Here is a 27,010-nt window from a genome sequence, read left to right as displayed (position 1 = left end):
ATGTCACCAATAGTCGCAGACCAATCTGATATTACAACTAAAGACAGTTCTGAGTGTATTGCTGTACAATACATGGATGTCCTTTTCTGCTATTTTAAGACATACATGATCAAGTTCCTTTGTTAAGAGGTGCGCAAGAGTGTGATTGCTCCTTGCAGTGGAATATGTACACATATATAAATATATTTGAATCAACAAGTTAAACAAAGCAAAGCTTTTCAGGCATGTGAGAGAGCTCAGATTTTTAATGAATTGAAACAATGAAGTCCAGGCAGTCGTGAGTACAGTTTAGAAGTACTTTCCATATAAGGGTCATTCCACAAATTCTGTATAACTTGTTACAACCTGGCTCAAGATTGTAACAAACAATGGGAAACCACACACTGAGTAAAGGAATAACAAAATTAATAGATACCATAAATAAACACTCACAAAAATAATCAGATGAGACATGAAGGTCAATAAATTAGGTGTCATCTGCCAAAGCCACAACTACACAACCAAAGGTATGCACGGAGAGAGGAATCTCTTGCTGAATGGGGGGACAGTGGCTTTATGCCACAGCTGAGCTTTCACAGGTGTGCCCCAATCAGCACTGACGACCCTCCCAGCTCCGCCCACCTCTCCTACTCCACCCACCAATCTCCTGCAGAAAGTAAGCACAGCAAAACCCATAAACCAGAGCAGGGAGGGACCGTCACACTTGGTCAAAGAAAACATTTGATATCACCAAATTTTCACATTCTGTCATAAAGAGCACATGTTCAACTTCATAAACATGTTTTCCCATCTCAAAACTATCAGTGCCAAATAAAGTATCAGGGTTGATGATTTCTTAAATCAGCCATAAATCCCCTTGTGACAGAGGAAATGACAGCTTGTTGTGTGCTACAGGGAGTGGCAATTGCATGCAAGCTTCACCCCAAAAATGTAATTGTTAAAACACTTCTAGCCTATCTATGGCTAACAGGGTTGGCATGTTACGCTCGACCTACACAGTTATCCTCCACAAAACACCAGAAAATGTACACAAAAAAAGAGTAGATCCAGCGCTCCTGCGTTTACTCTGTGATTTGACTATTAGATGTTCAATGTTTCTTTTGAAAGCAATATTTCAAAAGGAATAGTTTCACCAAATTAAAACGAGAGCTCAGTTTACGTAACAGGGTTGACCTTAAAATGAGGGACTGATGCAAATGAATCACTACTCACATGAAATAAAAAATAATCTTCAGAAATGACTTTGTCAAAGCAACAAAATAACTAGGGCTTGGAGAAACTTGGAGAATTTGTAAGTCGCTCTGGATAAGAGCGTCTGCTAAATGACTTAAATGTAAATGTAAATGTTGGGACGTGATGTCCTTGTCCCATCGCGCTCTAGCGACTCCTGTGGCGGTCGCCAGTTGTGCGGTGTTTCCTTCGAGACATTGGTGCAGCTGGCTTCTGGGTTAATCGAGCAATGTGTCAAGAATGTGTCAAGAACCAGGGTCATGTTTCGGCGGACGCATGGCTCTTGACCTTTGCCTCTCCCGAGTTCGAACAGGAGTTGCAGCGATGGGACAAGACTACCAATTGGACATCACTAAATTGGGCAGAAAAATTTGTAAAAAGTACACAAAACAATATAGATATATTTGATTAATTTTGGCACTTTAGCAAGCCTTTATCCATATTAAACATCTGATTTATTGAAGTCTAAATGTGGTCTATATTAAAGGCCACTTCATTTAATATAACAGCTTTTTAAAATTCAATATTGGTGCAACATTTGTGACTAAAATATCAAAGGGCACTCATTTCGTGGAACGACCCAGAACATCTGAACCATTTTCCTTATTATAAGTTGCTACAAAATTGTATCTATTTACAAAGTGAAGAACAGCTTTCTGCATCCCTTTTTTGTTGTTCATATTACATCTGCACACACAAAACACAATTACACTGTCCCACAAGTAGCGTAGAATAACATTCCTTATTACAAACAGCTGGACTCAAAGCCCCAAAACCTCATGCGTGTATATAAAACGATAACGTAGGACTACATATATATATATATATATTGTGCTTTCAAATCTATTGCAAACGTCATCCTTTTTGTGTGGTGTCTTTGGTACTCGGCTCGGGAGCTTACACACATTTTCCTGGGCACCACCTGAAGAGGGCAGATTAGTTTGGGAAGGGAGTGCACATCTGAAGGGAGAGGGACAACATAGGATCAGGGGGAAAAAATGGCTGCATCTCAATAGCGGAATGCTGCACTTTTGTGATTGCATATGTGTTACACAGTGGGACAGTCACATAGTAAATGAAAAATGCATGAATTATCCCGACCCTCGCATGAAAGATTTGGAAATAAATGCTTCAGTTATTACAGCGCAACAGCTGATTTGCCAGGACCATATATTCTAATTCTACCCCAGGGCTGTCTTGTCTTCTCAAATGTTCACATCTTTTCCACATTTTGTGTTTTATGATGATTAGATATGTGTTGTCTCATCTCTGTGTGCGGCTGGCGCTGTCTGTCTCTAACCTACCACACTGTGGGTTACGTTCCTCTGCCCAGGTGTTGCTGATGCATGCCAGATCTTACTACACCCGGATAATTATTTTACGTATCAGCTAACCACATATATTATAGCAATCAGGTGCGGGGGCGGCACAGTTTATGATGTTGCACGCAACTATTGGTTGATGCATGGAACGGCTGAGCAGGGGAACACGACCACTGTGTGTGGCTACTGCTGGCTGACTAACATACAACAGTGTCTCTACTCTGTGTGCGGCTGGTGCTGTCTGGCTAAAACCTACCACAGTGTCTCTAATCCGTGTGTGTGGCAGGTGCTGTCTGGCTGTAACCTACCACATTTTCAATCTCATCAGGGTTAATAATCCTGGTCAGCTCTCCATACACTTCGGGACTCATGGGCAGCATGGCGTCCTGTAGTCTGGAGGGGTGGCTGAGGAGAAACAGAAACCAACAAACAGTTACATAACCAGGAGAAAATAAATGTTTGCAGTATTTAATATGAGAGTGACAATCAATCAATGGGCCCCCTGTCAGTAATTCAACCGTGTTTACTACCAGTGAAATATTTAGCTAGACTAATTTACCAAACATGTTAGCTGACATGGGTGAGTGACTGTCAGTGACTGACATAACAAGAGACGTACACTTTTCATCTGACCTTTTCTTGTACTTTGGGCTGTGTGTGTTGTCTGTTGTGTGTATCTTAAATCAATGAAAACGATATAAAAACAGTAAAAGGTGTTTCATAACAAGAATCACACTTACACTTCAGACACAGAGATGAGCTCCGTCTTAATGTAGTCAGCCTCAGAGGCACTCTCCAACTCCATTGGCTTAGCAGCTGAGAAGGTCAAAGGTTATAGACGTCTAGAGGTTATCATTAGAACCAAACACAGGTGGCTGGTGGCCCCTAAATTGGGGAGGACGGATTCATAGTAATGGCTGGAATGGAGTAAATGGAATGGTATCAAACACATCACACACTCCATTCCAGACATTATTTTGAGCCTTCCTCCCTCACCAACCTCCTGTAGCAAGGCATTACCAGTGGTCAATATTTCAATGGGGGAAAAGGGTGTGGCACAACAAAATATGAAAAGTATGCTATGCAGTGAATATTGTGTATAATAGCTTAGACTGGAATTGAATTCAACACCATTTGTACCGTTTTCAACTACTCAATCTTTCCTCAACATACATACATTTCTAACAGCTTGTTAGTTTCCTTCTGTGGGGCGGCTGTAGTAGCGTGTGAAGGCGCTCTCTTTGGGGATGTTGGGGTAGAGGTAGAGCAGAGGGTTCTCAGGGATGTTCTCGGCAGCCATCACCTTGTAGTTGCGGAGGATGTCAGGAAAAGAGATGGCAGCCAGCTCCTTCTTAGTGTAGGGCTCCACCGCGTGGAAATGGACATCTATACAGTGGGGGAAAAAAAGTATTTAGTCAGCCACCAATTGTGGAAGTTCTCCCACTTAAAAAGATGAGAGAGGCCTTTAATTTTCATCACAGGTACACTTCTACTCCAACCTAAGTGTATGTACTAAACTTCCGACTTCAACTGCACATAAATGCACACACACACAATGTGATATGAGAATGTGTTCTCAGTCAGTTTACCTGGTCAAATAATACAAACAGAAACACATATACCTGATACAGATGTACAGACACATACTCATAATGTGTAAAAACAATTAAAATACATATATTTTTGTCTGTCCATAGGTATGTATACGGAGTAAATATACCACATATTAGGAACACCTTCCTAATATTGAGTTACCCCCCCAGCCTCAATTCGTCGGGGCATGGACTCTAATAGGTGTCGAAAGTGTTCCACAAGGATGCTGGCCCATGTTGACTCCAATGCTTCCCACAGTTGTGTCAAGTTGGCTGGATATCCTTCGGGTGGTGGACCATTCTTGATACACACGGGAAACTGTTGAGCATGAAAATCCCAGCAGTGTTGCAGTTCTTGACTCAATCCGATGCACCTGGCACCTACTACTATACCCCATTCAAAGGCACTTAAATATTTTGTCTTGCCCATTCACCCTCTGAATGGCACACATACACAATCCACGTCCCAATTGTCTCAAGGCTTAAAAATCCTTCTTTAACCCATCTCCTCCTCTTCATCTACAGCTATAAAGCTACAAAAACACATGCACACAAAAAGACACACACACCATTATTGGAGCCCTCCACCCAGGTGAAGGTAATGGCTCCCTCTCGGCTGCTCTCACTGAAGCGCAGCAGGAAAGTTCCAGGCTCCTTGTCCTTCAGCAGGGCCTTCTCTCTCTCCTTACTAACAAAGCCAATGATACACCTATAGACCATAGATATGTAGTTGATTATAGCACAATAAAGTCACTTTTCAAAAATGTAATGTAGACTTAGTCTTCAGAAAGGTATACTGGAGTAATGGGAGTTGGAGAGATGTTTTACCCATCATTCCACAGACACAGCAGGTGTCTCTTGATCAGGTCCAGTATTCCCTCGATCCACAGCCAGAAGGGAAAGCTCTTCTCATTCACATTCTGCTCAGGCAAAGACACACTCAATACACAGCCCATAGTAAACACACAGGGGTTGGCTAAAACACTGAACTTCCAGTGAGATGCTCACCTTGCAGAACTTGGTCCAGGGGATGAGTCCATTAGGGTTTCCGGCTGCTTTTCCACCTGTCACAGGAGTTTGGTATTATTATTGGTTCACTTTAATGGAACAACCTTAGCTGACACCGTTATGAGCAACACATGACAGAGGTCATAAGCTTTTTATGCACCTTTGGATAATTAGTTGGTCACCTTGACTCTCTTGCCAGATATTTTAAGCAACATTTGCATTGCACCTTAATATCACAGATGGGTTTGCTGTGGCTGTGCCTCAGCTTTATCTGGGATTAGTTGGCCAAATTAGTTGGTCACCTTGACTCTCTTGCCAGATATCTGTGTTGAGAAAAACTATAGCCACCTCACACACTGGATGTATGGCCACCTTTTATAGCCAACTAGCGCACCTTAATATCACAGATGGGTTTGCTGTGGCTGTGTCATTTCACAAAACCACGCCAAGTCACAATAAGACTCACCCAGGAGCTTGTCTCCCAGCATGCTCAGCTGCTCATGTCTTTTTGAGGCCTCGCTTGGTTATGGAGGAGAACTGCCAGCTCAGCACGTTTGACAACTGGCTCCAGGTGGCCTGAGGAGGGCTCAGGAAGAACTATGACAGATTCTGAGGAGGAAGAGAGAGAGGATGGAGATGATAAGCTGATAGTTTGGAAGAGGGGTGTTAGTGCTGGGGTGGAACAAAAGCCTGCACACCACCTGGCTCTTCAGGACCAGGAGTTCGACCCCCTAGATTAAACCTGTCCAGTCTGGATCACATGACATAAGTAAGGAGGCAGTTAAGAGAACAAAAGTTACTGTAGTTCTCAGAGGGTAAAATCTCAGTAAGTAGATAGATAGATAGATAGAGTTTTTTCGTTCCTTTTTTTTTCTTTATTCTTGAAGTCAACATTGTTTTTACATTTAGTTCATTAACAGCTTGTTGTGGAATGGGTCAAATATTAGCTATGAGGATTTAGTCTTGAATGAGAAGGGTAAGTGAGAGGGAACTTGTACCTTGGACTCACAGGTCAGCATGTTGTACCACATGACAGAGGCCCAGGGACTGGGCAGCTGGCTAATGTTGGAGATGACCACAATGGGCAGGGACATTGTCTGGATACATGCACAGAACACGTTTCACACACGCAGAAAAGTCAGATAGGAACATCAGTACTGAGAGTCAGGCTCCTTGGTGTGTATTACTAACAAATATTTCAGCCATGACAATAGTGTATACCATGTCTTTTTAAAAGCTCTACAGATTGGTTACTGTTGTTCTGACCTCTAGTTGGACCTGGAGTCCTGGCTGACAGAGTTGAGTCTCAAAGCTAATAGAGTGGAGCTCCTCCGTCACTATGAGAGGACCCTGAGTTGACACACAGACGTACATCATTTAAAAAATATATATGTATAACTATGACATTGCATAGTAATAGTTTTATACATCACAATCACCCTCACACTTGAGATGCTTTGTTTACCCCATTTACCCCATCTGTGAATGTTTTATATTTTATTTGCCTGTAACTTTCTGTTCCTTTAGTTGCTGGGGAAGAAAATAGTTTGTAAATAATTTAAAGTAACCAAAAGAAGAAGAACAATATCAACAAAACATGGTTCTGAACAGCACACATGATATACTCAAGACTTGAAAACAGCATTCTGGCAGAAGACTTGAACCCTGGTCAGGTTCTTTTCCGCCTGACCACATTCGGTTTATGGGTCAAACCACTTTCGTAATGCTCTTATGAAGGCTAGGGTCATTACTTTAGGTTTTACAAAGGGACATTTATATGTTTACAGAAAACAATGGGTTGGAACCTAAATTATTTTCCAATGGCCATTTAGAAGCAGAATCCATATTTATTTTTGTTCTGAACCTATTGCTAGAACCAAAAAAAAGTAAAGGTTCATATAGTTCCTTTTGGCATTCCTTTATTCTTCCTGTGAAGTCAACATTGTTTTTACATTTAGTTCATTAATTTAATTATCAGCCAATAGAGCAGCTTGTTTGTGGAATGGGTCAAATATTTGTTTTTCTCATGTTTAATTGGTCAGATAAGTGCAGGCATGAGATACACGATTCGGCCCTGAAATTTCATGGGTGGGTAAAACTGTATTTTTGTGAAGCAAGACAAGGGGTGGACATGGAGGAAGACATTGGCTTGATATTTCAAACTTTTTTAACATCAAAAACTGGGTGTGCAACATGATGTGCAAAATTATTCATTGTGAATGTGTTTATAGGCTCCAGAAGTTTACTATGCATTATAAATAAATAACTGTATAAATGCACCTACTGTGAGAACTATACAGTATAAGAACATTAGGAATATTTTTCTGTTTAAAAGTTTAACATTTTACAAAAAGATTTCCCAAGCTTTAAACATCCCAGGAGCACTGTGCAATGGCGATAATATTGAAATGGAAGGATTCAGACCACTGCAAATCTGCAAGACCTGGCCGTCCCTGTCATTTTCGCTGAAGAGGGTGCCTCTTCCTGCTGGAAAGGTCGTCCTCACCAGGCCTATAGCTGCCATCGATTCTTTTTCCGTTTGTGTTAGTTAGTGGTTAATTGGGTAAACCTGTTTTGTCCAACGTTTAAGGGCACTGGTTAAATTTTGTGCGGGCTTGTTTTTTGTTACTCTGTGTTTGATGGTGTGATTTGTTTCCTTATCTTTATTCTCTGGTCTTTTTTGTCCTGTTGTTTTGGACTGGCAACCTATGAATGGAACGCCCTGTGTTGGCGTGATCATTTTAAAACGGTTGCAGGTGTAATAAATTGATCAGAACCCTGCTCTCTGCGCCTGATTCCATCCAAAATCAAATATTCCGTAACAGTCCTCTAAACTTTCACTAGAACTTTCAGGCTTACAAGGGAAGACTGATCAGAGAGCTGAGGTATGTCATTGTTGTAAATGTTTTGGCGCCAAACTGGTGGCAGTTGTGTAAAAAGTAAATAACTGACTGGTGGCAGTTGTGTAAAAAGTAAATAACTGAGAAAGTTGCAGAGTTAATTGAAAATAATGAAAAATATGGGGGGGGCGCCTATTGGGGAACCCTGATGTACAGTATATCATATGTACAATATACAGTATAACATCTGAATGTGCCAGTTCATACCAGGTGTCTGAATTCTGCTGCCAAGCTTCCATTGGACTCCTCCATGTTCATAACCTTAGTGTTGGTTCCCAAGATGTTGAATTTCCGGACCCTGGAAATGACGTAAAATCAGAGGAAATGTAATGACTACTAACTAGGCTTCTTCAGGTTTAAGTAGGATAACAGAGACCAAAAACATTTCCTACCCTCTCACTGTGCTCTTCTCAGTGACGTTCCTAAAGAAATACAATACATCAGTGACTGAAGCTTTGACTCTTGCCATTGATAAAATATAACAATGTAATACAATTGATTAACTATAACATCAAGCAGTTCCCAAAGACATATGTGTACACATGTGTGTATGTATATGGCTATGGTACGTACTTCTCATTCACTTACTTGTCAAACACAGCTTTGACTTTGAGCTGGTAGTTGAACTCCTGGAGCTTCACCAGGAGTCTGGGGATATTATCGGGTGCAAGAGCATTATGATACCAATGAAGTAAATCACAATGGAAGCCAAATGACAACCAGGAACTAAAGTGGATGGAAGTGTGTAGTGTTAAAGGTGTGGGTCTTAATTGAGGAGTTACAGCATGGATGGCTAAACATCCCTCCTCTGGGTTTGCAGGCTTCTTCTAGCTACTAGTCAACAGAGTATTGCACATTGTGTTTGGAGTGTGTAGCACTGGCGCAATCACCTGATTTTGACAGTGAACTGCACCCCAGTCTTCAGCACCATGGGTTTTTGAGGGTGAGTGGGCATACAGGGCTGTCTCTCCACCACGATAGAACTAAAAGACAGACGCCACAAAAACATCAAACATCCGGTAATGACACTCCACTAAAGCCTAGAGCAGGGATCATCAACTTCAGCTCAATTGTTTTCTTGAGTGGACAGTCGGGGCCCGTAACATAATTACAAATCATTTGTACACTGCTAATTGACAGCAAGAAGCCCAAAGGGATATAATATTTGACCAAAAGTATAATGTGGAAGGACCACCAGAGGGCAGGCTGCTCCCACGGACAGTAGCCCAGCCCGGCATGTGAGTCAAGGTGGTCAGAGGCAATTAAGCACAGCTGATGGTACTAATGAGCTATTCTCTCTATTGTAGGGGAAAGAGGAGGGAACCGGCAGAGAGGGGAGAAAGAAAAGAGTGTTTGATTCTACAGAGGAGAGGACGTACCTTTTGAAAAGGTGAAGAATGGTCACCACCTGAAGGGAGCTCTCCACGGAAGGATCGTGAAGGCTGTGACACACCCGTGATTTATGTTAGAATTTAAAGATACTCACCTTGTGTTTCTTATTCTTGTGAAGAAGAAGATGTGTGTTTCCTTGGGATATCATCATTGATTGTGTTGGAGTGTTTGAGAAGGAAAATGACCTCAATAGAGAACTTTGTACAATTAATAAAACCTGCTCCTGACTCATTTATTCCACTTTGTTTATTCCGCTTTACAGCAACCTCCAAGTACTTGGTCCGCTCATTGGTGGAGATTGCGGGCACTAGGAGGACGAGTGACACAAGGATAAGTGAGAAACTAAAATCTACCTGTAGACACAGGGTAACCATTCAAGAAGGATGGATAACACTCTACTACAACAGTTGATCACAGCCCAGCAGGCAACCATAGAACTCATGCAACAACAGCTGAGCCGGCGAGAAGAACCGAGAGTAAAGCCGAGAGCGGCTGCTCACACCATCTTACCTCGCCTCTCAAAGGAGGACGATATTGAGGCTTTCATCATGACGTTCGAAGGATGGCCACCTTGGAAGAGTGCCCCCCCACAGAATGAGTAAGTGCGTTAACTCCCCTTTTGACTGGGACAGCCCAGGAAGTCTACTATGACCTGGACCCCCGTGGAGCTGCTGACTATGGGCGACTAAAAAATGTGATTCTGTCCCGGTACCAGCTGACCGCCCGAGATAGAGCCGTAAAGTTCCATCAATGGACCTATATGGCCGTCCAACGAAACAGTGGCTGGAGCCCGGGAAGGGAGTAGGACATGTCATGTCATGTAGTGGACAAGATTTTGAGGAAATTACCCAGGGTCATTGCTGCCCGTCCCCACGCATCCCGGTCCGAGAGGGCAGGATCACCTCTGTTGGTTAGCAGAAATGGCCCCAGAGATTCCGGTTCGAATAGAAGGACGAGATGTGGTAGCCATTCTCGACTCGGGAAGTATGGTTACGTCAGTGGGGGAGCAGATGGTGACCTCCGCAACACTGCTACCAGACGAAGTAGCCGTGTCCTGTGTCCATGGAGGCACCCACTATTACCCCACTGTGAGTCTGTCCATTCTCAACCCGAAAGGAAGGTGTACAGTCAGGGCGGGGAAAGTACCCCAGCTGATTGTGCCATTATTGATCGGGAGAGACTGTCCTCTACATAAGGAGCTTCGGCAGATGACGTTACGCACTGGACAAAGGGGATCAGGTCTCTCTATCACACGCCAAGAGCCGGGCCACCGTAGGGGGGCTGGAAAGCAGAGGGAAAAAAAGACCAAGTCCGAGCCCGAGGTAGTAGCCAACCTCCGTTGAAGACACCTGCGAAGGGTTATACACTACGGAGGAAGGAAGGAGCCACCAGAGGCTAAGGGCTATATTTGAAGCCCCATCAGAGGAGGGAACATGGAAGCGATTCTCCTCGGGCACCCCAGACGGGGATGGCGAACAACCTCCACACCCCTCTGTCGAGGTCGACCTGCCCCAAGAATTAAAGGGACAGTTCGGTACCTCTCAGCATAGAGCCCCAGACCTACGGGATGCCATGTGGACGGGAGGAATGTCGACGGTTCAGGTGAGCCCTCTCTTCCCTACTGTGCAATCAGGCCTCTTGTATTGGGTTGTGCAACGAAGGGGTGAAAAACAGGAATTACTAATGGTGCCTAGACCATACAGGGATACTGTCCTACAATTAGCCCATTCCCACGTCCTAGGAGGACACCTGGCACGGGACAAAACGATCGACAGAATCATGCAGAGGTTCCATTGGAACCGTGTCACCTGAGATGTAGCCAGGTATTGTAGGACGTGTGATCAATGTCAGCGTACGGCCCCACAACCACACCTGTGTAATCCTTTGATTCCTCTCCCCATTATAGAGACTCCCTTCGAACGCATAGCTATGGACCTCATGGGACCTTCTTCTTTTATTTTTATTTCACCTTTATTTAACCAGGTAGGCTAGTTGAGAACAAGTTCTCATTTGCAACTGCGACCTGGCCAAGATAAAGCATAGCAGTGTGAACAGACAACACAGAGTTACACATGGAGTAAACAATTAACAAGTCAATAACACAGTAGAAAAAAGGGGAGTCTATATACAATGTGTGCAAAAGACATGAGGAGGTAGGGGAATAATTACAATATTGCAGATTAACACTGGAGTGATAAATGATCAGATGATCATGTACAGGTAGAGATATTGGTGTGCAAAAGAGCAGAAAAGTAAATAAATAAAAACTGTGGGGATGAGGTAGGTGAAAATGGGTGGGCTATTTACCAATAGATTATGTACAGCTGCAGCGAACGGTTAGCTGCTCAGATAGCTGATGTTTGATGTTGGTGAGGGAGATAAAAGTCTCCAACTTCAGCGATTTTGCAATTCGTTCCAGTCACAGGCAGCAGAGTACTGGAACGAAAGGCGGCCGAATGAGGTGTTGGCTTTAGAGATGATCAGTGAGATACACCTGCTGGAGCGCGTGCTACGGATGGGTGTTGCCATCGTGACCAGTGAACTGAGATAAGGCGGAGCTTTACCTAGCATGGCCTTGTAGATGACCTGGAGCCAGTGGGTCTGGCGACGAATATGTAGCGAGGGCCAGCCGACTAGAGCATACAAGTCGCAGTGGTGGGTAGTATAAGGTGCTTTAGTGACAAAACGGATGGCACTGTGATAAACTGCATCCAGTTTGCTGAGTAGAGTGTTGGAAGCGATTTTGTAGATGACATCGCCGAAGTCAAGGATCGGTAGGATAGTCAGTTTTACTAGGGTAAGCTTGGCAGCGTGAGTGAAGGAGGCTTTGTTGCGGAATAGAAAGCCGACTCTTGATTTGATTTTCGATTGGAGATGTTTGATATGGGTCTGGAAGGAGAGTTTGCAGTCTAGCCAGACACCTAGGTACTTATAGGTGTCCACATATTCAAGGTCGGAACCATCCAGTGTGGTGATGCAAGTCGGGCATGCGGGTGCAGGCAGCGATCGGTTGAAAAGCATGCATTTGGTTTTACTAGCGTTTAAGAGCAGTTGGAGGCCACGGAAGGAGTGTTGTATGGCATTGAAGCTCCTTTGGAGGTTAGTTAGCACAGTGTCCAATGACGGGCCGAAAGTATATAGAATGGTCTCGTCTGCGTAGAGGTGGATCAGGGAATCGCCCGCAGCAAGACCAACATCATTGATATATACAGAGAAAAGAGTCGGCCCGAGAATTGAACCCGGTGGCACCCCCATAGAGACTGCCAGAGGACCGGACAGCATGCCCTCCGATTTGACACACTGAACTCTGTCTGCAAAGTAATTGGTGAACCAGGCAAGGCAGTCATCCGAAAAACCGAGGCTACTGAGTCTGCCGATAAGAATCTGGTGATTGACAGAATCGAAAGCCTTGGCAAGGTCGATGAAGACGGCTGCACAGTACTGTCTTTTATCGATGGCGGTTATGATGTCGTTTAGTACCTTGAGTGTGGCTGAGGTGCACCCGTGACCGGCTCGGAAACCAGATTGCATAACGGAGAAGGTACGGTGGGATTCGAGATGGTCAGCAACCTGTTTGTTGACTTGGCTTTCGAAGACCTTAGATAGGCAGGGCAGAATGGATATAGGTCTGTAACAGTTTGGGTCCAGGGTGTCTCCCCTTTGAAGAGGGGGATGACTGCAGCAGCTTTCCAATCCTTGGGGATCTCAGACGATATGAAAGAGAGGTTGAACAGGCTGGTAATAGGGGTTGCGACAATGGCGGCGGATAGTTTCAGAAATAGAGGGTCCAGATTGTCAAGCCCAGCTGATTTATACGGGTCCAGGTTTTGCAGCTCTTTCAGAACATCTGTTATCTGGAATTGGGTAAAGGAGAACCTGGAGAGGCTTGGGCGAGTAGCTGCGGGGAGGCCGGAGCTGTTGGCCGAGGTAGGAGTGGCCAGGCGGAAGGCATGGCCAGCCGTTGAGAAATGCTTGTTGAAGTTTTCGATAATCATGGATTTGTCGGTGGTGACCGTGTTCCCTAGCCTCAGTGCAGTGGGCAGCTGGGAGGAGGTGCTCTTGTTCTCCTTGGACTTCACAGTGTCCCAGAACTTTTGGAGTTGGAGCTACAGGATGCAAACTTCTGCCTGAAGAAGCTGGCCTTAGCTTTCCTGACTGACTGCGTGTATTGGTTCCTGACTTCCCTGAACAGTTGCATATCGCGGGGACTGTTCGATGCTATTGCAGTCCGCCACAGGATGTTTTTGTGCTGGTCGAGGGCAGTCAGGTCTGGAGTGAACCAAGGGCTGTATCTGTTCTTAGTTCTGCATTTTTTGAACGGAGCATGCTTATCTAAAATGGTGAGGAAGTTACTCTTAAAGAATGACCAGGCATCCTCAACTGACGGGATGAGGTCAATGTCCTTCCAGGATACCCGGGCCAGGTCGATTAGAAAGGCCTGCTCACAGAAGTGTTTTAGGGAACGTTTGACAGTGATGAGGGGTGGTCGTTTGACTGCGGCACCGCAGCGGATACAGGCAATGAGGCAGTGGTCGCTGAGATCCTGGTTGAAGAGAGCGGAGGTGTATTTGGAGGGCCAGTTGGTCAGGATGACATCTATGAGGGTGCCCTTGCTTACAGAGTTAGGGTTGTACCTGGTGGGTTCCTTGATGATTTGTGTGAGATTGAGGGCATCTAGCTTAGATTGTAGGACTGCCGGGATGTTAAGCATTCCCAGTTTAGGTCACCTAACAGAACAAACTCTGAAGCTAGATGGGGGCAATCAATTCACAAATGGTGTCCAGGGCACAGCTGGGAGCTGAGGGGGGTCGGTAGCAGGCGGCAACAGTGAGAGACTTATTTCTGGAGAGAGTAATTTTCAGAATTAGTAGTTCGAACTGTTTGGGTATGGACCTGGAAAGTATGACATTACTTTGCAGGCTATCTCTGCAGTAGACTGCAACTCCTCCCCCTTTGGCAGTTCTATCTTGACGGAAGATGTTATAGTTGGGTATGGAAATCTCAGAATTTTTGGTGGCCTTCCTGAGCCAGGATTCAGACACGGCAAGGACATCAGGTTTAGCAGAGTGTGCTAAAGCAGTGAGTAAAACAAACTTAGGGAGGAGGCTTCTGATGTTGACATGCATGAAACCAAGGCTTTTTTGATCACAGAAGTCAACAAATGAGGGTGCCTGGGGACATGCAGGGCCTGGGTTTACCTCCACATCACCCGCAGAACAGAGAAGGAGTAGTATGAGGGTGCGGCGAAAGGCTATCAAAACTGGTCGCCTAGAGCGTTGGGGGCAGAGAATAAGAGGAGCAGGTTTCTGGGCATGGTAGAATATATTCAGGGCATAATGCGCAGACAGGGGTATGGTGGGGTGCGGGTACGGCGGAGGTAAGCCCAGGCACTGGGTGATGATGAGAGAGGTTTTATCTCTGGACATGCTGGTTGTGGATGAGGATGAGGATGAGGATGTGGATGAGGCAGGGGGGCTGGACTGGCGGGTGTTATCCAGGTTAAAAATTAAAAATAAAAACTAACAGTGACTAAGTAGCTTGTAGCTAGTTAGCTGATTCGCTTCTGGAGGTTCTTGAGTGTGTTCTAAAAATTAAAAATAATAGCGATTCCGTATCACATTGGGCGAGGCAGGTTTCCGGAAGGTATAAACAAATTTTAAAAATCGGGAAGAGATAGAAAGTACATATGGGCCACTGCGATGCAGACGGTTAGCAGGCCTGTGCTAACAAGCTAACAGATTAGCAGGCCGGGGTAAACAAGGTAGTAGTTATCGGACCTGGGCTAAACAAGCTAGCAGTTAGCACAGGCCTGAGAGTTAGTTAGCACAGCTAGAGAGTTAGCCTATGGAGGACGTCGCGATGGGGTGAGTCTGTTTATTCCTCTTCATGCAGTGACATCGGTAGACCGGTCGTGGATCCGGGTATAGAAGCCCAGGAGTATGCTAGGAACACAGGAGCTCTGGCCGGGCTAGCTTCAAGCTACGTGGGTGGAAACGCTAGCCAGGAGTAAACAACCAGGGTTGCGGTTTAGCTCGATAGCTAGTTGTGAAGATCCAGCTGAAAAAAATGTTCCGTTTAAATATAAATACTTTCGGAAAAGTAGCTACATTGGGTGAGGCGGATTGCAGGTGAGTATTTGGAAGCTTAGGTTTAGCAAAATGTTTTTAAAGATATGTGAAGAAAAATATCTAAAACGAAAAAGAGACGTTATTTACAGATATTTACAGAGAGACGATACGACAGGACGACTTACTGCTAAGCCATCTTGGATTCTCTAGGATAGGGGGCAGCATTCGGAATTTTGGATGAAAAGCGTGCCCAAATTAAACTGCCTGCTACTCATGCCCAGAAGCTAAGCTTTGCATATTATTAGTAGAGTTGGATAGAAAACACTCTGATGTTTCTAAAACGTTTTGAATCATGTCTGTGACTATAACAGAACTTATTTGGCAGGCGAAACCCCGAGGACAAACATTCAGATTTTTTTTTGAGGTCACTCTCTTTTCAATGGGTTTTAATTGGGAATCCAGATTTCTAAGGGACCTTCTTGCAGTTTCTATCGCTTCCACTGGATGTCAACAATCTTTAGAAGTTGGTTGAGGTTTTTCCTTTGATAAATGAAGAAGTAGCCATGTTCAGAATGAGGCTCGAGGGAAGTGTACTCTTTGTTAGAGGCGCATGATCTGAAAGCATGCTACACATTGTTTTCCTCCAGTATTGAACGCTGATCATCCCGTCTTCAATTTTATCGATGATTTATGTTAAAAAATACCTAAAGTTGTATTACAAAAGTAGTTTGAAATGTTTGGACAAAGCTTACAGGTAACTTTTGTAGTGATTTTCTTTTTCTGGATCAAACGTGCCAAATAAATGGACATTTTGGATATATATCGACGGAATTAATCTAACAAAAGGACCATTTGTGATGTTTATGGGACATATTGGAGTTCCAACAGAAGAAGCTCGTCAAAGGTTAGGCATAAATTATATTTTTATTTCTGCATTTTGTGTTGCGCCTGGAGGGTTGAAATATGATGGTCTGTGTTTGTTTGCTTGTGTGCTATCCTCAGATAATAGCATTGTTTGCTTTCGCCGTAAAGCATTTTAAAAAATCTGACACGTTGGCTGGATTCACAACAAGTGTAGCTTTAATTTGGTATATTGAATGTGTGACTTCATGAAAGTTGAATTTTTAAAGTAATTTACTTGAATTTGGCGCTCTGCATTTTTACTGGATGTTGGCCAGTTGGGACGCTACCGTCCCACATATCCCAGAGAGGTTAAAAGCATGTTGAGAAGAGTGGTGTCCGGAGATGGGAAAAACTGGGACATGCTTCTGCCCCACTTAATGTTTATCCTATGAGAAGTACCCCAGGCGTCCACTGGGTTCTCCCCCTTGGAATTGCTCTACGGCAGGTATGTGGAGGGATCCTTGACTTAGCCATGTTATCCTGATGAGGGACTGCCTGTCCACAGACTGGCCCTACGAGGAAATGGAAAGGGTCTCACCAGTCAATTACCTCATCAAGCAACCAGACAGGAAGAAGAAGGTCCAACTCTATCATATCAACCTGCTGAAGAAGTACCATGGAAGAGAGGAGGGTGTGGCTTTGATGGCCGTGGAGGACAAGGAACAAGAGGAGGCCCTGCTACAGGTGCGCAGACAACTAGACAAGGTGATTATGCAATTCGGCAGGGTATTCTCGCCCTTCCCAGGACAGATAGATGTCCTGTTTCATCATATCCACACTCAACCCGGCAAGAAGGTGCATACCCGTCCTTACAGGATTCCTGAGGCCTGCCAAGTCATCGCAAAGAACGAGTTAAGGGAGATGCTGAGGATGAGGGTGAACGAGCCATCTACGAGTGAGTGGTCCATAGTTCTGGTCCACAAACGTGACGGTAATATGAGGCTCTGCAAGAACTTTAGGGGTGAAAACGTCATCTCTACATTTGATGCGTATCCCATGCCCCACGTGGATGAACTCCTGGAGCACTTAGGAAAGGCCAAGTTCATCACCACCCTGGATTTGACGAAGGGATATTGGCAAGTGCCGGTGGCTCTGGAGGACCGTCCAAAGACTGCCTTCGTCACACCGGAAGGGCTTTTTCAGTATGTGAGGATGCCCTTTGGACTGCATGGGGCTTTAGAAACTTTCCAACGCCTCATGGATGCCATTCTACGCCCCCATCAAGAGTACGCAGTGGCGTACATAGACGATGTGGTTATCCACAGCGAGGACTGGGATAGCCACCTCTTGCGACTATGGCCGGTGCTTGTGAGCCTGGAGGCTACAGGGCTGACAACCAATCCAAAAAATGCTGCCTGGATCTCTCCAACGCGGAATACCTGGGATACACCGTTGGGAACGGAAAAATACATCAACAGGCAGAAAAGACCAGGGCTATTCAGGACTGGCCCCGGACCCAGTCAAAGCGGGACGTCTGAGCCTTCTTGGGGACAACGGGATATTATCATCGTTTCATCCCTGGGTATGCAACCATTGCCAACTCCCTCACAAACCTCATCAAAACAAAACGTGCCAAACCGTGTAGCGTGGAAGGACAAGACCGAAGACGCCTCCCAGTTGCTAAAAGAGCCTGTGCTCTGACCCCGTCCTGCAGGCTCCTGACTTCTCCCAAGAGCTCATTGTGCAGGTAGACGCCCCAGATACGGGGCTCGGAGACGTCCTAGCTCAGGGTGAAGGCGAAGCGGAGAGGCCTATTCTCTTTATAAGTAGGAAGCTCAGTGATCGGGAACAGAGATATGCTACCACAGAGAAAGAGGCCTTAGCCATTAAGTGGGCCCTCGATTATCTCCGGTACTACCTACCGGACATAGGTAGTACCGGTACTACCTCGTTACTGACCATGCTCCCCACATGTGGATGGCCGGTAAGAGAAACAATAACAACAGAATAGCTAAATAGTTTCTTGCTTTACAACCATTCTCGTTCCATGTCATATACAGGGCTGGATCGAGGAACGGGAATGTGGATGCACTGTCCCGATGTGACCAAGACGGCACGTCTGGAGCCCGGCTCTCCGGTCTGGTCCTAAGGGGGAGGTATGTGGAAGGACCACCAGGGAGCAGGCTGCTCCCACGGTCAGTAGCCCAGCCCAGTATGTGAGTCGAGATGGTCAGAGGCAATTAAGCACATGAGCTATTCTAATGAGCTATTCTCTTTCCCCTACAAGAGAGAGGAGGGAACCGGAAAAGAGGGGAGAAAGAAGAGTATTTGCTTCTACAGAGGAGAGGACGTACCTTTCGGAAGGGAGAAGAAGGGGACACTCCACCTCTTGGGAATGGTCACCACGGATCCGGACAACCGCCTGAAGGGAGCTCTCCACGGGAGGATCATGAAGGCGGTGACATACCCGTGATTTATGTTATAGTTTAAAGATACTCACCTTGTGTTCCTTGTTCTTGTGAAGATGAAGATTCAATTAAGAAAACCTGCTCCTGACTCATTTGTTCCACCTTGACTTTTTAGAGCAACCTCTAAGTACTTGGTCCGCTCACAATAATCATTTCAAACCTTGCTTACATTTGTATATGATCACGTGTCTCTCTATTATGTGTGGGAATACTTGGGAACAGATGAACAAAATAAAAATCAGTTGGAGCTGATTTCATGGTGTTTTTACAGTCTTCTGTATGTCCAACAATGACAATTTTGTATTTTTTTTAAAACCGAATAATAATACTTTTTTTGCTTAGAAAACTTGCAGGAGCAAAACAAAACACCTGCGGGCTGCCAGTTGGGGAACAGAGGTGAGACATTAACACTGGGAGCTGACTCAAGTCTTCAGGTCTCAGGCAAAGTTACCTGCCATTTAGTGAGTGAATACATGTTTAGCATGTGTATGTGATCCATACAGGAAACATAGACACATAGTAGGTGTCATAGAGCGGGTCTCACTTGACAATGAGGTACTTGAATAGGGCGAGAGCGCGTTCCTCCAGAGCGCTTTTGCCCTGAGTGACGGGGTCATTCTCGTACGTGTACTTCTGTTCTAGCTCCTGGAGCATCTTCAGCTGCTGACGCACCTGCTGTAAGCCCTCTGCCACAGCAGTGAACCTGCATACAGACAAACACACACACACACACAAACACACACAGTGAATGCGGGTTGAAAATATTGCTTCTGAAAGTATTTGAACAAGGTTTAATATAAGGGTTAGGATATGAACTGGGCCTAGGGGCTAAAGCTAACATGGACTAGAGGCAGGGCTGACCAGATTTGTAGCTGGTCCAAACAGGCGTTAGGCGGACCACCGATGCAAGCTATCTGCTGTCACCAGGTTGAACTGGATCTGCTCGGCCAAGCACAAGATGTCAGAAATCTGATTCACCACCACCTATAGGTTGGGAGAAACAAACATCAGTCTAACCATACAGCGTACACACTCATGCAAGAACGCACACACACACACACACACACATTCCTACCTCTCTGGTTATGTTGAGTTTGATGAACATCTTTCTGATTACAATCTCCTCTTCGCGGATCTCTTTCCATACCGCCTGTGACTGTGCCATCCCATTCACCTCTTGTTCCACTGACAATGACAGAATCAACATTTACATAGCGGTAAGCATTCACAATACGATAGCAGAAGAAACACCTGGAATTTCACAGCACAGTTGCTTCAGCCTGGAAATGAGTTTTAGTACAGTAGGAGTGAGATATGTTTTACAGTGCCTTCACATTGGCTAAAGCATATACAGATATGGCACCAATCTAGTCTTGTGTCCCAGACCCAGGCTATTGAAAGAGACCAGGACCAGGCTAACTCCTACAGTACCTCGGCTCTGCAGTGTCTTCTTCTTGAAGTCGTGTTCATCCTGTAGGTCCTCCAGTGACTTAATCTCATGCTCTGAAACCTGAAGAGGGCAGAAGTCACACATTTTAATGGCCATGACTCATGATGGTGTTTGTGAAAAACATTTTCTACCCCTTTCGTAGGCTGTTCAACTGGTTATTGTTCATGTAGAATGACAAGACAATGGGCAGTGTTGTGGTAGGGTGCATGATAATATATCCAATGACACATGGTATTGTCCAAATGACCGCACCTGAACTCGGTTCCTCGGGTCTTTAACGTTGTTGTCCAGCTCCTTCTGTTTCTCCAACACCATGTTGTTTGGTGTGGACCCCACATTATCCTGACAAAAAAATTCACAAACATTTGGTCTGGTTTCACACTCAGGTCACACTGAAATGCTCCTTCTGTTGCAGCAATAATTTAACTTCTTGGTGACAGGGGGCAGTATTTTCACGACCGGATGAAATGCATGCCCAAATTCAACTGCCTGCTACTCATCCCCAGAAGATAAGATATGCACATTATTATTATAGAAAACACTCTGAAGTTTCTAAACTGGATTTTATAGTGATTTATTTGAATTTGGCGCTCTGCATTTTCCCTGGCTTTTGGCCAGGTGGGATGCTTGCATCCCATATATCCCAGAGAGGTTAACATACAAATACAATATCAAAGGCAGTTTAACCCATTTTTCATATCTATGTTGCTAAGAAATGTGCTGAAATATTAATTATCCATGCAATAGCAACTTTTCTAAGAAAATGCATCATGCACACACACACTACAACAGAAATACTCACAGAGTTCCATTAAGCAGTATGCAAAAGACAAGATCAGTGTCTCACCTCTTTTTTGATGATGGAGGCCAGGATCTTCTTCTCCTCTTTCAGACAGTTACAGATTATCATGGCCATCTGCAAAGGGTCTTCCTGGAAGTGGTCCTGGGAAGAGTTTCTCAACTTTACATTTTACAATTTAAAGTAGACTTTTTGGTGTTCCTCAAGGATGCGTTCCAGAACCACTGTTCTTTCCTGCTCATAAACTCAAACAATTAAATGGTTACTTATTGGCTTAAAGAACCTAAGATTGTCTAACCGTCTAACCTGATTAGGACGGCTGACTCATTACATTAGCTTGAAACATTGTTGAAGCCCTTAGTCCTTATTGGCCCTGATCTGACATTAAAAACAAATCTTCAGAGTACCATTCTTTCTTATAAGAATCAAAACACCAGTCTATAGAACAATATTCAATACTCAGCGCCTGAGTGTTTCCCTTATAAGTTTATGTCAGTCCTTCCATATTAATTCAGAGTTCAACCCTGGCCTTACCTGCAGGTTGCGTTTAATCTTGCGTATATTGTGTTGCAACAGGAAGTTGTTCTCCAGGGCGAAGCGGCTGTACTGAACATCCAACTGGGCCAGGAGGTCATGGAAACGGACCGCTGCAAGAGAATCGCTGGTGGCCACCATGTCCCTGAAAGAGGTCAACCAAAAATACTTTAAAATTATTGTCATCCTTTGAAATGAAAGCAACCAGCTCAGGGAACACAGTAATTGCAAAAATGACTAGCTGGAGTCATCTGAGCAGTTGGCTTCTGAGCCCTCACCCGCTAGTGACTGAATGCTGATATACTTGGTTCTGACTCGCTACAGGCTGTCCGGGAAGAATGCATCTCAGTCGAGGAATTGTATTAATCTTTATCACCACCACACATAGTAATCACACACACAATCTTCTTTTACACTAGGAATGAACTTGCGGTTATTGCGGATGCACTGCCAAACACTTCTAGTAAAACACACTGGTAACTTGGTCAACAGCCAAATTTGCTATAACCACTCTGAGCCAGAGTCCAAATGCGGGCACGTTGATTGGCTCAAAGGAATTACTTTTTTTTTTGCAGTATTTTGTGAGGTGAAAGTTGTGAGGTGAAAAAGGTCAACAACCTTACACCAACGACAACAAACATTTCAAGTAGTCCACAGCCTTCACAAGCATGTTACTTTTACTTTCTGTTTTCTTCTTACAGTATTTGGCGCAGGCTTTCTAATATCTGGATTAACAAGGCCAAACAAAGCACAATACATCATGAGAGCAGTTACACCACAGCCTTCAAATGCATCCACACATGCTGACTGTGTAAACTACACACCCCTTGGCAGTCTGTTGCTTACTGCAGCTCACTCACCAGTCATGGCTCTCTATCCAGGCACTGAGGTACTGGCGGATCTCCATAGGGAAAGTATCATCATACAGCTGGTCCACCTGCTCCAGGTACTTGGAGTCTAGCTGCTGCAGCTGGAACCACTGGGCCATCTAGAAACCAGGGACAGGGAATGGCAATCAGTGTTTTCCTGTATCATTCCATAGGCACCTCAGTATGGAGGTCAGAGAATAACCAGTATAGTGGGAAACAGTACAATACGTAGCCTACTAACTGTCGCATGCCATATTTAGCGCCAACTACAGGCTGGATTGTAATCCTTTGCACAGGTCAAACTGTGCTTACTTTCGGATGCTGTGATCAAATCGTTACCATGTCCACGTATGACTACAGCCATGTACACCAGGGTTGGGCGCAGTTCAGTTTTCATGTCTAAAAATTCAGGAAGTGAATTGAAATATTGTCACAGAAAACAGTGGATAATTTTTAATTAATTCATTGAATTTCAATATACTTCCTGAATTGAAAACTGAATTGAGAACTCGGTCTAAGCTTCTTTAGTCTTTGGAGGGTTGAGGAAGAGAGGCAGCTACTCTATAGTAGGCTACTGCTGGGTAAGACCAAAGTTACTTAATAGGATCCTGCCCAAATAGGTTTTTATGTGACATTCTCTTTGTATTACATTCTGTGTAACTCAGTGAATGGGTATAGTTTAATTAAACTAGGGTATGTAGGCTGAAATCAAATTGAAGTGCATTTCACTTTTCCTGAAATATCACATATTGATTTGTACAGCAGCATGTCCCGTGTAGACTGATGGTGTAGGAATGTGATCTAAAAAGCAGCACGGCAGTGTGCCTTATGATGGTGAACCAGGCTGAGAAATGAATTAGTGGAGCTGTTGCCATCTTGGGGATTTCATACAGAGGTAAAGTAGGTTTTATATCAGACATTCAACAGACATTCAACAAACATTCACCATTTGCCTATTTAAACGTTGACAACCATATCCATTCCTCTCAGACTACTACAATTAATAAAAATTTAAACGCAACATGTAAAGTGTTGATCCCATGTTTCATGAGCTGAAATAAAAGATCCCAAAAATGTTCCATATGCACAGAAAGCTTATTTCTCTCAAATGCTGCTGTTAGTAAGCATTTCTCCTTTGCCAAGATAATCCTTCCACCTGACAATTGTGGCATATTAAGAAGCTGATTAAACAGCATGATCACTATCACAATGCACTAACAATACCAGGGACAATAAAAGGCCACTCTAAATTGTACAGTTTTGTCACACAACACAATGCCACAGATGTCTCAAGTTTTGAGGGAGCATGGAATTGGCATGCTGACTGCAGGAATGTCCACCAGAGCTGTTGCCAGATAATTTTATGTTAATTTCTCTACCATGAGCCGTCTCCAACGTCCTGTCCTGCAGCTCAGATCAGAAGGATGACTGCATCTTTGACAAAGCAGGATTATTAACTTGACCATGCTTAAAGACACAGTATATTCAATGTCTGATTTCTTATTGTTACCCATCTACCAATCACTGCCCTTCTTTATGAGGCTTTCAAAAAGCTCCCTGGTCTTTCTTTATACTTGAATCTGTGCTTGAAATTCAAGACTTGACTGAGGGACCTTACATATGGTGTTTGTATGAAGGACAAAGGAAGGTGTAGAGATTCAAAAATGATGTCAACCCCTATTATTTCATACAGAGTGATTCCATATAATGTACTATTTGTATGAATATTCTAAGACAAATATGCTTGTCTGTATTTTTTTCCCATTTCAAAATATGTTCATTTCACATGTTGAAGATCTAGATCATGAATATTCAGCTTTCAAATACACAACGCAGTGGACTAGCGGTCAAGAGGGCCAGAGGGCAATGGAACGAGTGTTTTTCAGTTCAACATCTGTTTCAGATCTGTGTAGGAATTACAGTCTGGGACTCATAGCTACATGTGGGAAGTTCTCATTGGTCCAAATTGTCTATACATTGAGCCTGAAACGGTATACTTGGTATTTGGCCAGTGGCCCAATTTTATTGCAATGAATTCTAATTGGTCAACCACAGGCTAGGCTTGGGCTAGGCTTTGTTCAGTGAAGAAAACACTGAGGACAGGGAAAAATAAACATGTACCATCTACTTTCCAGCATAACAACTATTATTTGTTCTCTTTGAATACATATATTTTTCTCCCTCTGATTTGCTTTGAGGTCTGTGTTATTGAAAAAGTGTTACTGAAAAATAACAACAACTGCTAACAGTTTCACAACAAAACTTGCTTCATTCTATAGCTGGAGGACTCCTTATATCGCCAAAAGTGAAAAGTATAACACATTTTTTTGTCTTCATCTGTTGTGGTCTAGTACTGTCTTTTTGCTAACTAGGGCCATCTATTTTAAGTGCTGCCCGATTTCCCAGTGGCCTACTTGGTGTGTGAACTGCTGACTGCTCAAAATTTGCAGATACCTGTTAACACATCAACAAGGATCAAGGGGCAGGGCAATTTGTGACTTGTTTTGGTAATCAGTGGCTTTATTGGAGGGGGAGTGGTTTAATCTGTTTTCTGAGTGTATATAACCAACTTCTCAGTGTCCATCTCAAAGTGCTTCATTCTATAGCTAGAGGACTCCTGTTATCTCTCGGAGATAAGTGTAAAAAAAAAAAAATTGTCTTCATCTGTTGTGGTCTAGTACTGTCTTTTTGCTAGCTAGGGCCATCTACTTTAAGTGCTGCCTGTTTTCCAGAGCGCTTTTGCCCTGAGTGACGGGGTCATTCTCGTACGTGTACTTCTGTTCTAGCTCCTGGAGCTGGCAGAATTTGGCAGTACGTCCAACCTGTCTCACAACCGCAGACCAAGTATAACCATGCCAGCCCAGGAACTCCACATCCGGCTTCATCACCTGCGGGATCGTTTGAGACCAGCCATCTGGACAGCTGATGAAACTGTGGGTTTGCACAACCTAATAATTTCTGCAGAAACTGTCAGAAACCGTCTCAAGGAAGCTTCTCTGTGTGCCTGTCGTCCTCACCAAGGTCTTGACCTGACTGCAGTTCGGCATCCTAAACGACTTCAGTGGGCCAATGCTTACCTTCGATGGCCACTGGCATTCTGGAGAAGTGTGCTCTTCAAAGATGAATCCGAGTTTGAACTGAACTGGGCAAATGGCAGACAGCGTGTAATGGAATCGTGTGGGCGAGTGGTTGGCCCAATGTGGGAAGTGGGCTTATGGTATGGGCAGGCATAAGCTATGGACAATGAATACTATTGCATTTTATCGATGGCAATTTGAATGCAGAAATAACGTGACGAGATCCTGAGGCCCACTGTCGTGCCACTCATCCCCCACCATCACCTCATGTTTTAGCATGATAGCGCACTGCCCCATGTCGCAAGGATCTGTACACAATTCCTGGAAGCTGAAAATGTCCCATGTCACCCAATGAGCACAATTTGGATGCTCTGGATCAATGTGTATGACAGCATGTTCCAGTTCCTGACAATATTCAGCAACTTTGCACAGACATTGAAGAGGGGGACAACAATCCACAACCAAGAGCCTGATCAACTCTATGCAAAGGCGATGTGGGGTGCTGCATAAGGCAAATAGTGGTCACACCAGAAACGGACTGATTTTGTGATCCATGCCCCTACCAGTTAAGGTATCTGTGACCAACAGATGCATATCTGTATTCCCAGTTATGTGAAATCCATAGATTAGGGCCTAATGTATTTATTTAAAATTACAGACTTATAAATAGCAACTCAGTAAAATCTTTGAAATTGTTGCCTGTTGTATTTTTATTTTTGTTCTGCTCAGTGGTGTAATGTACTTAAAAATTGTACTACTAAATTTTCATTAGGAATCCAAAATAATGTACTTACTTCATACAATTTCTGACATTTTGAATGCTTAGCAGGACAGGAAAATGGTCATCCCTACTCTCCACTGATTTGGTGACTCACTAAACACACATGCTTCATTTCTAAATATATGGTGCCGTCTGGTTTGCTTAATATAAGGAATTTGAAATAATTTATAAGTTTATTACAAGTATATTTTATCCAATTACATTTTTGATACTTAAGTATATTTAAAACCAAATACTTTTAGACTATCACTCTAGTATTTTACTGGGTGACTAACTTGAGTAAAAGAAAATATACCTTAATAGAAAATGACTCAGTCATGTATGACAATTGGGTACTTTTTCCACCACTGCACTGCTTCTGTGTATAAGCCATTTAGCAATAACTTTTACCCAAAGCGACTTAGCTACGATTATGCTTGCTTCGTCCCGCAAAGTATCGTTCCTAGAGATACTGAATATGCCGCTGTTAAGTGGAAACGTTATTTTCGTTTGAGTTGGTTGATCAAGGACGCAAGACAACGGAAGCTTCTCCAACGAGTCGTCTGTGTAAACAATGGTTCGATGCGGGACGAAGCAATACATTTTACGTATGGGTGCTCCCGGGAATCGAACCCATAATAATTGCGTCGCAAGCGCCATGCTGTACCAACTGAGCTACATGAGCACAGACGACAATA

The 27,010-nt window shown here is 44.0% G+C and overlaps 1 protein-coding gene and 1 pseudogene across 1 annotated transcript in view; one reads left to right on the top strand and one right to left on the bottom strand.

The window, feature by feature from the left end:
- The window catches only part of LOC118385792 (signal transducer and activator of transcription 1), a 64,092-nt gene extending 38,200 nt beyond the window's left edge, over window positions 1-25,892 (top strand). Inside the window, exon 24 of the mRNA XM_052521948.1 lies at window positions 25,262-25,892. The gene's annotated coding sequence lies outside the window, so the exon portion shown is untranslated. The remainder of the gene's footprint in view (window positions 1-25,261) is intronic.
- Window positions 228-26,667, bottom strand: LOC127931058 (signal transducer and activator of transcription 1-like; annotated as a pseudogene).
- Between the last annotated feature and the right edge of the window lie 343 nt (window positions 26,668-27,010).

This window comes from Oncorhynchus keta, chromosome 7 (genome assembly GCF_023373465.1).
Source record: "Oncorhynchus keta strain PuntledgeMale-10-30-2019 chromosome 7, Oket_V2, whole genome shotgun sequence".
NCBI lineage: Eukaryota > Metazoa > Chordata > Actinopteri > Salmoniformes > Salmonidae > Oncorhynchus > Oncorhynchus keta.
This window is presented reverse-complemented; position numbering and strand designations above follow the sequence as displayed.